The 9,195-nt window shown below is 37.5% G+C and overlaps 3 pseudogenes; all 3 read right to left on the reverse strand.

The window, feature by feature from the left end:
- Positions 1 to 1,422: 1,422 nt before the first annotated feature.
- On the reverse strand, positions 1,423 to 3,274 carry LOC143618876 (UDP-glycosyltransferase 73C5 pseudogene; annotated as a pseudogene).
- A 1,102-nt stretch (positions 3,275 to 4,376) lies between these two features.
- Positions 4,377 to 6,662, reverse strand: LOC143618877 (UDP-glycosyltransferase 73C11 pseudogene; annotated as a pseudogene).
- A 256-nt stretch (positions 6,663 to 6,918) lies between these two features.
- LOC143618944 (UDP-glycosyltransferase 73C5 pseudogene) lies at positions 6,919 to 8,725 on the reverse strand (annotated as a pseudogene).
- Between the last annotated feature and the right edge of the window lie 470 nt (positions 8,726 to 9,195).

Raw genomic sequence — 9,195 nt, forward strand, 5'->3', positions numbered from 1 at the left:
CATATAGAGTTTTGTATACATTTCATTTCACTATAAAAACAAACCATTTAACGATTACCAACCAAATTCCCAACCGTCCCTATTTATTGCAAGTAGTTTAATCAATGGGAAGTTCGAACAGGAGATAACAAAAGTCCAAATTTTTTATTGAAATAGAGAAGTTTCCTTTACTAAAAAATGAGTAACAAAGGAATTCCAAATTTATGATTAATAATAACCTTTTTAAGTGGTTGACCATTAAAGACAAAGACTATAGTATACACTTAAATAACCAAATTTGAGAAATCAAAAATACCTAGATCATTAGACATAAAGAACTCAAATGGCTTAAAAAAATAATTCTTGTAAAACTCTCATAAAATATATTTTAAACATCACTAAAAAAATATCGCATCTTTAGCATCAACGTTTTGTACATGTATATGATGTGCATTATATCATATGTCCAAACACAATTACGTGGAACACCAAGAATTGAAAATAAATAAAAATCAATTACATGAAACATTCAAGAAATTTGTTTCCACGTGATCAAGCTTGAAGAGCTTCTAAACCTCTTGAATTAATTCATGATAAAGATGTATATAGCCCCATGAAAACAATATATAATTTAATTGGAGGAAAAAGATATCTTCAAATTTTATAGATATTGTTAGTAGGAAAACTTGGATTTGTATCTTAAAAGAAAATTCAAAAGTATGTGGGACACAATCATTGAAAAACTTGGATATGATAGGCGGCCAACATAAAAAGTCTATGTTAAGTATCTTAGTATACTAAATTGCATAATAGGAGACCGATAATCTTCTCATTCCTATGCATTATCTTCATTGCAAAACTCTAACTCCAATTTTACAATTTAACAACGTAATCTATTTTTCATCATTCGGTTATTACATGCTTTTTTTTAAACGACGAATTTATATTAATCTGTATCGTGTGTGGGACTTAAATTCAAGACATCCATCTTCCAAACTCAAGTGTTTAAGGGTATTGCCTTTACCAATGAACCACCACCCCATTTGTCGATTATTACATTGGCGGACCTACACCAAGGGTGTAGGGTCGATCCGTCAACCCCTATGAATTTTCTTTTTTAGGTATATATATTAAATCTTGTCCGACTCTATGTAATTTTGACACCAACCATCTTTCAACTCCTGTAAAAAAAATTTATGAGTGCGCCAATCGATTATTACATGTTACTCTAATTTTAAAGACAATTCTTTATCTTTTTCCTTATTTAAATTAAACAAAACACATAATCCAGTCACATATGTCCAAATCTTATTACCTAAGCAATTACCTCATTATATGAGTCGTGATCACATTTCAATCGAAAAGAAAATTACATAATGTAAAAGTTACTACTTTCGAGTTAGGCAATTTTAAGTAGACAAGAATATAACTCATTTATTTATTCGTGTTAAACATATCAATTCAAACACAGACTCTTTGAACCCACAACACAAACCAACTAATTACCACGTCTCTAGAAACCGCACAAGAGAATGAAGCGAGAATTAGTAACTTATTTTAATGGGATTAATAATATAGATCATCAAAAGAAATTATATATCTTAGCTTAATTCCTAGTTCTTGCTTGGTTCTTGATATCTTCGATTAGTCGAATCATATTTCGATAGGAAGATCCTCCCTCTTCTATTGCTTTATTCGCAATCTTACCGAGTTCTTTAGCTCTCTTTCTTCTCTCTTCTCCGTCTTTCCCATCTTCCATTACCATCTCTATAGCCTTCAAAAATGCCTCACTCTTTACTAACTCACCAGATTTGTCGTCATCAATCCAAAGCGTTGTAGTTTTTTGAGCACCAACACTAACTCCAGTTCTTAACACTTGCACAACTAACTTCTCATTATAGAATTGCTCTTGAAACTGAGGCCATGTTACTAAAGGGACACCAGCAGAAATCCCTTCTAGGATCGAATTCCATCCACAGTGTGTCAAAAACCCTCCGATTGCAGGGTGTGATAAGACTAGAAGTTGTGGAGCCCATTAGAGCTCTATCTTTGGTTCTTTCTTCAAACCCGTCTTCATCTATCCATTTTTCTATCTTTTCAGTCTTGTGACCTGCTCGAACAACCCAAATGAACGGTTTTCTCGATGCTTCTAGAGCTAAACCGAGCTCCATGAGCTGCTCAGGCTCAACCCGACTAATGCTTCCTAAACACGCGTAGATAACCGAACTGTTTTCTTGAGAATCTAGACACTTAAGACAGTCGTTTTTGTTAACTGAGGACTTGTTACCTCTCTGGACCTTCTCTGATTCATCCTTATGACATAATGATAATGGCCCTATTGCACCAAACTTTACTTCCTTTCAGTTTCTGATACTCATAAACATATCCTTGCTCCAACTCCTCAAAACTATTTACAACTACTCCATATGCTTCGGATTCCGATGCTCGAAGCTTTTCATGAAAATCACTCATACCTTTAATTGCCGGATTGAATGCAAAAGGAAGTTGGGATCTTGTTAGTTCAATACGATCCGGCAGATCAGGCAAAACGAATGACTCAGACTCACCAACACTTTCATATACCTTTGAGATGTATAAAACATGGTTACACATCTGTGTCAAGCAATTCATTCCATCAAATATAATTCTCGGAATCTGAAACTTTTTTGCCGTTTCACCTGGCCATAGGAGAAACGTGTCGGCTAATATGCAGTTTGGCCTAGGATTAAGGTTTTCAATATACTGTTCAACTTGTGTTTGTAGTGAACTATATGCTTGCATAAGTGCCGAGGCAAGTCCCATATGAGGAAGTTCGTCTATTGTTTCACAGCCTTCTGGTATGCCAAACTCCTTATATGGAAAGGGGAATTCAAGAAAACTAATGGGAAGACCTGATTCGATCGCTTGATTAAGGATCGACCCGAATCTGAGGGTGTTGACTGGGGTAGTGAGTATGGTGACTCGAACACCGTGTTGAGCAAGTATCTTGGCTGCGTCAATGGTGGGGATATAGTGGCCTGGAGATCCCATGGGTATAACAAGAAAGTGAAGCTGGCTTTGTTCTTGTGATTCTTCTAAAGCCATATGAGAGTCTGGCAATTAGTATGATGGAAAGTTTGTATCTATGAGAGATGATGAATATCAGATATTTATAACTCAAAATATAAATCGTACAACTGTGGACAGGATTGCATAGATCATCCCTAGGAACTATTGAATAAATATGGCAACTATATTTTTATAAAGACAAAAGGCTGGCCTAGATTAAGGATGCCAAGTAGAAATGTGCCAACAACTATCTGTTTGTATTTTTCTTTGAGATATATTTATTTGAATGCTTCCCATTTTGTAGCCACACTATTTATCGCCTTAATTTCATGCATCCAAATAGTTCACTAGACTTGTGCCATATGGCTTTTTCTGTCGAATTGACAGGGCTCTAAGGAATTACACTTGGACAGATTGAAATAGTTGTTTCAAGAGGCCACAATTTCTGCTAAGCTAATCCATTTATCCTTTTACATATTTACTTGAGAGAAACTATTTTATGAAAATTAGGGAGAAAGTTTAGTTAAGACATGGCCACATATTAATTTTAACTCGTGTATTCTACTTCATTAAATGAAATGCTGCTTAAATCCTATCGTATGCGAATCTACTTCTACATATTACCTTTTCACATATAATCAATAAAATATCACTTGCTAATAAAACTTGAAAAGTGAATTGCGAGTCTAATAGCCGTAATTTTCATGCATATGGGGTATTATTAATATTCGTATTAATGCATAGAGTTTAGACACGTTTATAAGCAAAATTCAAAAACTTGGCTTATAAACAATACAAACATAATCAATGGTGTTTAATCAATGACGGAGATCCGAGCACATAAGAGATCTTTATGTTAGGATTAAACACACACACGAACCGAACACAAACACAAAAGCAATAAACATACACGAGGATGGAGATCCGAGCACATAAGAGATCTTTATCACACACACGAACCGAACACAAACACAAAAGCAATAAACATACACAAGGATTTAACATGGTTCGGTCTAAACTGACATACGCCCACGAGTGGCAACTAGGTAATTCTTTTATTAAGTGACAACGATTACAAGTACATAAGAATAATATATATATATATATATAGAGAGAGAGAGAGATTAATCTAGGGTTTGCATCTTATTCAACAAGAAATCTAAACCGGGCCAGGCTTCGGTCTGGCCACCCTACACCCGTATGCCCTTTGGACTTCAAATAATAAACCGGCCTAAACAAAAGGCCTACGAACCCAACACTTTACAATGACAATACCAATCAATGCTTTTGGTTGGTCTGTTAGGTCAATAAGGCACGTGGTATCGTGCAATGCAATCACCTTAATTAAAAGCTATAACCTCAAGTTTACAAGAATCCTGAAAGAAAACCAGTTGTGGGCATGCATCTAGTTTGTTGCTCGTTTAAAACTGGATAATTTTTCTCGCCATTTTTCAAGAATATAAAGTTGTCTCCTAGTTTCACAATGTCTTTACGACAACATTAAACATAGATAGCATATTAGTTGGAATTGTGCGCTTTGATTGGCCAACAACTCACAACATTTTATGTTATGGATGTTGTCTTACCTTCTCGCCTTATGAACTTAACATAAAGAAAGGATTTTTGGCATTCATAAACATGTCAAATGAATTGTTCATATTATCTACATATAGTCCATTTAAAGCATTCGCATCCCACGCTCTATATCACCCTTCATCTAAGATATATTAGTTGGAGAGCGTTGAACTGAAGAACAAATCTAGGAGATTGAACATTTTCTATCTTCTTAACTTAATTTCCTAGTTTTTGCTTGGTTCTTGAAATCCTCGATTAGTCGAGTCATATTTCGGTGGGAAGATCCTCTCTTTTCTATTGATTTATTTGCCAAATTGCCTAGTTCTTTTGCTCTCTTTCTTCTTTCTTCTCCTTCTTCCCCTTCTTCCATTACCATCTCTATAGCCTTTAAAAATACCCCACTCTTTACCAACTCTTCAGACTTGTCTTCATCGACCGAAAACCCTGTAGTTTTTTGAGCACCAACACTAACTCCAATTCTCAACACTTGTGCAACTAACTTCTCATTGTAGAACTGCTCTTCAAACTGAGGCCAGGTTATCAAAGGAACACCTGCAGAAACCCCTTCAAGAGTCGAATTCCAACCACAGTGTGTCAAAAACCCTCCAATCGCAGGGTGCGACAACACTAGCAGTTGTGGAGCCCACCCGTGGATCAACAGACCTCTATCTTTGGTTCTCTCTTCAAACCCTTCTTCATCTATCCATTTTTCTATCGTTTCAGTCTTGTGACCTGCTCGAACTACCCAAATGAACGGTCTTTTCGATGACTCTAGAGCTAAAGCAAGCTCTATGAGCTTTGAAGGCTCAATTCGAAGAATACTTCCTAAACACGCATATATCACCGAACCATTTTGTTGAGAATCTAGCCACTTGAGGCAGTCAGTTTTGTTAACTGATGACTTATTACCCCTCTGGAACTTCTCTGATTCGTCCCGTTGGCATAATGATAATGGCCCCACGCACGAAACTTTATCACCTTTCACTTTCTGATATTCATCAACATATACTTGCTCCAACTCCTCAAAACTGTTTACAACTACTCCATATGCTTCAGATTCGGACACTCGAAGCTTTTCATTATGATCCCACAAAAATTTAAGGCTCGGATTGAATGCAGAAGGAAGTTGGGATCTTGTTAATTCAATATGATCAGGCAGACCGGGCAAAACGAATGACTCGCACTCACCCAGACTTTCATATACCTTTGAGAGGTATAAAACATGATTACACATTTGTGAGAAACAGTTCATTCCATTAAATAGAATTCTCGGAATCTGAAACTTTTTCGCTATTTCCCCTGGCCACAGAAGAAACGAGGCGGCTAATATACAGTCTGGCATAGGATTAAGCTTTTCAATATATTGTTCAACTTGTGCTTGTAGTGAACCATAGGCTTCCATAAGCGACCATGCCAGTCCAAAATCCGGAAGATCATCTACGCTTTCACATCCTTTTGGCAAACCAAACTCCTTATATGGAAACGAGAATTCAACAAAACTAATCGGGAGACCTGAATTGATTGCTTGATCAAGGATTGAACCGAATCTGAGGGCGTTAACTGGGGTGGTGACAATGGTGATTCGAACACCGTGTTGAGCAAGTAATTTGGCCAAGTCAATGATAGGGATATAGTGGCCTGGAGAATTCATGGGTATAACAAGAAAGTGAAGCTGGTTTTGTTCTTGTGATTCTTCTAAAGCCATATGAGAGTCTGGTTAGTGATTTAATTAGTGTGATGGAGTGATTGTATGATCTATGAGTGATGATGAATTTTAGATACTTATAACTCGAAATATAAACCAAACTATGGACAGGATTGCATAGATCATCCCTAGGATCTTTTGGCTAAATATGCCAATATAAATATTAGAAAAAAAAGCCGGCCAAGATTAAAGATGCTAATTGCCAAGTAGAAACGTACCAAAAGCATAATTTATTTACTTTTTTTTTAATGTTGAACGGCTAAAGCAACATTTATCTTCTTGTCTATATGTTAATTGTTCACTTATTCTAGACTATATTACAAATTACGTACTTTATGTTTTGGGTCACTGGTAAATTATGTCCTTTAACTTCAGTAAGTGTAACGAACTTCTCTAAAGTTCATACGTTGTTACACTTTTCGTTGTTTACAATAACAGATGTTAGTTATTTGTTAAGTGTAAGGTAAAACGATTAAACATTCATTTCTTTTAAAAAAGAAAATAAAAACATACTGAAAACAAAATAGAACATGAGGCCAACTTAAATAAAACCAAAAAGATACAAACCCCCCCCCCCCACCCCCCGACAATTCCCTTGAACCGCCGGCTCCTCCCACTAGTACAAATTCGATCTTTTGGAGCGGTGAGCGGTTTTAAAGAAAATCGCCTCAAAAAGCATATCCAACACAATGTACAACTTCCTTGTGGCTTAACCATTAGCTAGTGAATTGAGGGCTAGCTCTAATACATAAAGATTTCCTTCTCTTATTAGGTAGGAAAACAAAAAAGCATACACATGACAAGGACACAATGGGCTAGAGTCACAGAGTACATATGGTATTTTTATAGGGGATTGAATATAGTCTTCTTAGCTTGAATTAGTGCGTACTAGATTGGCTCCTGATATCTTGAATTAATCGTTCCATATTCAGGTGCGATGAACCTCCCTCTTCTATTGCTTCATATGCCATCTTACCGAGTTCTTTAGCTCTCTTCCTTCTATCTTCGCTTTCTTTCCCATCTTTCATCACCATCTCTATAGCCTTCCTGATTTCCTCACTCGTTACTACCACACCCGACTTCTCTTCTTCGCCCAAATGCACAACTTTTTGTGCACCAACACTAACACCGATTCTCAAAACTTGTACAAGTAACTTTTCATTGTAGAATTGTTCCAGAAACTGTGGCCATGTAACCATTGGGACGCCAGCGGATATCCCTTCTAGTGCCGAATTCCAACCACAATGAGTCAAAAACCCTCCAATTGCAGGGTGCGATAAAACTAGCAGTTGTGGAGCCCACCCATGGATCAGGAGAGCCCTCTCTTTGACTCTCTCTTCAAACCCCACTTCATGTATCCATTTTTCTATCTTTTCAGTTTTGTGACCTGCCCGAACTACCCAAATGAACGGTCTTTTTGATGATTCTAGAGCTAAAGCAAGCTCAATGAGCTGTGCAGGCTCAAGCCGACTGATGCTTCCTAAACAGGCATAGATCACCAATTCGTTTTCTTGAGAATCTAGCCACGTGATGCATTCGTTTTCGTTAATTGAGGACTTGTTACCTCTTTGGACCTTCTCTGATGCATCCTTGTGACATAGAGATAATGGCCCTACACACCAAGCTTTGTCTCTTCTAACTTTCTGATATGCATCTGCATATTCTTTTTCCAGCTCCTGAAAACTGTTTATAACTACTCCAAACGCTTCTGACTCGGATATCCGGAGCTTTTCATAGAAATCCTTCACGTCTGCGGATCCCGAGTTAAACATAAACGATAACTGTGATTTTGTTAGTTCAATACGGTCAGGCAAACCAGGCAACACGAAAGATTCCAACTCGTTGACATTTTCATATACTTTAGAGAGGTATAAAACATGGTTACACATCTGAGTGAAGCAATTCATTCCATCAAACACAATCCTTGGAATCTGAAACTTTTTCGCGGTTTCACTGGTCCATAGGAGAAATGAGCCTGAAAGTATGCAACTTGGCCTTGGATTAAGCTTTTCAATATATTGTTCAACTTCTTCTTGTAGTGAACTATGTGCAAGAAACAGATCATGGCCCAAGCTCATATTAGGAAGATCATCCAGGCTTTCGCAGCCTTCGGGTATGCCAAACTTCATGTATGGTAACTGGAGTTCAAGAAAAGAGATGGGAAGGCCTGATTGGATTGCTTTATCAAGGATTGACCCAAATCTGATGATGTTGACTGGTGTAATGACTATGGTGACTCTAACACCATGTTGAGCTAGTAACTTGGCCAAGTCAATGGTGGGGATATAGTGGCCTGGAGATCCTAAGGGTATAACCAGAAAGTGAAGCTGGTTGGATTCCATCTGAGAGAGTCTGGCTAGTATGATGGTGGAGAGATGGAATCAATGTGTGATACTGAAATGCATTTGTATTTTAGTTAAATAGCACTAATTTATAATGTATATACGTGTGAACCCTTGGGTGGCAAAAGTGAAATTGCACTAATTTTGACGACGTTAAAAGTGGCGAAAGGTTAATCAGTCATCATGTGGTGGCGTTGATAGCCGAAGGACAAGGGTGCACGCACCAATCGGCGGTGTCCCGATGGTTGAATGTCATGTGCCTTATGTCCAAGGCTTGATGCAAAACTACTATCGAGCCGGGGGTCTCACCGGAAGCAGCCTCTCTGTTCCTACGAGGTAGAGGTAAGCCTGTCTACATCTTACCCTCCTCAGACCCTACCATAGCTTTGCTATTGGTGAATATCCTGAGTACGATGACGATGATGATGATGATGATGATGATGATGATGATGATGATGATTTTAGTTAAATAGCACAATTCTGGATAAGATTGGGTAGACCACTAGAACTTGCCTACTATGATAACTCCAACTGTTTATAAGGCTG

This window comes from Bidens hawaiensis, unplaced genomic scaffold, assembly GCF_021521415.1.
Source record: "Bidens hawaiensis isolate Kalapana, Puna unplaced genomic scaffold, B.hawaiensis_p1.1 tig00002343_1, whole genome shotgun sequence".
NCBI lineage: Eukaryota > Viridiplantae > Streptophyta > Magnoliopsida > Asterales > Asteraceae > Bidens > Bidens hawaiensis.